This window comes from Pygocentrus nattereri, chromosome 16, assembly GCF_015220715.1.
Source record: "Pygocentrus nattereri isolate fPygNat1 chromosome 16, fPygNat1.pri, whole genome shotgun sequence".
Lineage (NCBI taxonomy): Eukaryota > Metazoa > Chordata > Actinopteri > Characiformes > Serrasalmidae > Pygocentrus > Pygocentrus nattereri.
In genome coordinates this window covers 28,269,060-28,272,444 of record NC_051226.1, presented here as the reverse complement: position 1 = coordinate 28,272,444, position 3,385 = coordinate 28,269,060, and positions in this window count along the sequence as shown.

Sequence of the window (3,385 nt, the reverse complement as noted above, 5' to 3'; positions counted from 1 at the left end):
TCATGCTGGAGGTTTGGAAGAACACTATCAAACACATGACAATGAGCAGTAAGGTTCGGGAACATCTGGAATGCCAATTAATTAGGTTAATAAAATGCCTGTAAAAAAAATAACTGGCATTACCAAGATTCTCCAAATATCTCCAAATGCCAATTCCATTCTGTGCGAAAAAAAAAAACTTTCCCTGTAATGATGTAATAATGTAATAATGTAATAATGTAATTTCATAATGATATGAAAGTATGAGCTGACAGTAAATAAGCTACACATGTCCCAGCAACAAAATCCAGAAAAGTGACAGGATAGCAAGACATCCCATTCCCAATGCTCTGGGCCTACAACATTTCACACTTTCAACCTAGCCCTGCAGAAGGTGTTGATAAGGTGTTCTTTTGACGCTCCCATAGCCTGATGCAGAGAGAGAGGGGCTGGCTGATGCTCTCCAGTGCCGGATGTTCCATTATTGATGAGGCCACACTCAGAGCACCTCTGCTGGGGCAGAGGATGGCGCAGCCTGCCCTGACTCAGCGTTTTACCATCGAATGCCTGGGCTGTTCTGCCTAGTCAGCACTTCATGGGTTGTGGGGGTGGGGGGTGGGGGGTGGGGGGTGTTGGGGGAGCGGTAGCCAAGTGGATAAATGAGAATGCTGATAAAGAGCTATCTCGATTTGAAGAGCCTCCTCAATCTCAAGCTGCTCACCGTGGCTGTTGTGATGAGATATGTTTGAGATAGGTGGGTTCATGTGGCTATAATACTCCAAAATCACCTGAGATGACTGGCATCTTGTGCTTTGGCAATGACTTGCCTTGGCACCACATTTGGATGTCATGGTTGGCATCATAATTTGACACATACATAAATGCATAAATATGCAGTTGCCTCCCCAGCACACACACGCACACATGCACACACACGCAGACACACACACACGCACATGTCCAGCTGCTCCTCTATAATTTATTCCTCACTGAACCCAAAGGACTAATGAAATCACAAATGCCTCTCTGATGTACGCGCAAGCTGAGCCACATTCCTTTTTCTCAAAAATGGGGCTGACGCACTGCCCCGGCCTCTTCGACTTCATTAGGATTCCATCCCTCAGGGACCCTGGCGAGAACAAACACTGGGAGGGCAATATGCGCAAACTTAGGCCCACTGCGGGGAACACTGATAAATTACATTTGAAGACGAACTCTGGGTAATGATTTAATGACGTTTTACTGTTGATGGGTCCTTTCCGGCACAACCACACAGAAAATGCTACCTGCAGGGCGGCCATTTTGGCTCAGCACCCCTCCCCCCCCTTCAGCTAAGCATGGTAACTGCTGGAAGTAGGAAAAAGATCCAGGTGGCCTGTTTCGATTTACACCGCTTTGTTTCACCTTGTGTGCTCTAACTAAATATTTCAGGCTGCACAATCCGAACGGTATCACACAACACAATGTGGCTTTGTCACAACTCAGCTCTCCCCTCTCAAGGAGTGCATCATGCCATAATTATGCCTTAGGTAGGGGTGATTAATTTTTTAATGGAATTAATGTTTTATTCATAGTTGTGCCGACTCGGCAGCCATATAAGAATGGAGGCAAAATAAACAGGGCTGCCTCTGCAGTGACTGGCTATAAGCCGTGGAAGAACAACACACATCTGCTTTTTGCAAACACTCCAAGCCCATATCACCCAGCCTCCTTATTCAAATAACCCTGATACATGTAAATGTGTTTTACCATCTGCATATGTTTGCATGGAAGTTATTCCAGATGGGTTAAGGAGTTTCGTCTGCTTCCAGTGAGGCTGATCCAATTGGTTTAGTCTACCCCATGCAGTCCATTTACTAACACGCTTGCCTTCCCACCCTGCAGAGAGCAAGAAATATGGATTTCGATTTCAAATAGCCTCCCTTCAGTCATTACGATAAATGATTAATCGTGGCTGGCTCAGGCTTGGCAGACTTGTGGAGGAAACTGGAAACTCTTTATTTTGAGATATAGACAAGTAATGGAGGTTAGCCTATTAATTGTCAAGTTTTAATGAGCTGACTATTAAACTCACCTAATACATGTTATATGTAGTTAATGAAGGCACTGAGCAAACAGAGCAATATCCAGGGCTTTATTAATTAGATGGTAATCAAAACACTTAAGCTGCTGATAGCTTGCTGAAAGTGAAGTAGTGTGTCTTGGGGAAACGTGATGAGATAGCAAAGTAAAGTAAGCTAAAGGATGAGCACACTTTGAGTGAATTCCCTTTGTCATTTATAGAAATTTAAACATTTATAAATACATATAGTTTGTGCCTGAATTTAAAGAACATTATAATATGCTGTTGCTTTCCACAAACCATGAAGCTCATTTCACACGTATTGTCTCTGGACTAAAAAAGAAAAATACAACTCGCACACTATTTTAAGTCCCTAGTATGGTGGTTCAAACACGCCATTATGGGATGAAAATAGCAGCGGTGGCGGCAGTGGCAGGGCCTAATGAGATCTCTGTCTGTGGGCACAGCTGTCATGCATGGAGCCCCTGTTCTCCATGCTCTCTGACCCATCAATTTGCTGCAGGGTTAGTAATGAGATTGATCCTGTTTGCCTAAAACACGGAAGAAGAGCACAAGCAGGTGCTGACACAGCTCAGAGGAACCGACCCATGCCACTTACAGTCATTTGCAACTGCTCAAGACAGAACACACACATTCTCAACCACGATCGTCACATAAGCTGTCACGGGAGGAGATTTGGGGAAGCTGCAGAGGGGTCATTTGCAAAGTCACTTCAGTGACCACCATATTGGAAACAGCTCAAGCTGCATAAATGTGTAGTGAAGGCCTTCCCTGGAGGTCTCACACCATATTCACAGACGTGTGAGATGAGTTCACACAGTGGTATGAACTGAACAAAGAAATTCTTTTTTAGACAGACATGATACTTTTCTAAGCATCTGTGAAGCATGCTTAAAAGCCTTCCTAAAACATTGTAATGATTTTTAACCAGTTTATCAGGCACTGCCAAATGCTTAATAATGCCGCAGTCATAAAAAAAATGCACTACAGCATCTACAGAACAGCCTCAGTAATATTTCTTTAAACTAAAGCTTTCTCCCACACTAATGTCTAGCTGTAAAACGTTATTAAGACCTTACCAGGAGGAGTTTTACGGGGGAGGAGGGGCCTCAATTGTCAAATTACCTTAGTAGGTGTTGCACGTTGCTGCTTAATAAGGATAAATAGGCGTGACCATATGGTCTCTGACCAATGAGAAGATGAGACTTCCACAAGCGTGGGAGAAAGAGGCATCGATGGGCGGGGCCATACGTGTTTGGGGCGGGGCTAGAGCCGGAAGCGTCTCTCTTTCGTCTCCTTGTCATTGAGCTCCGGCAGATTTTG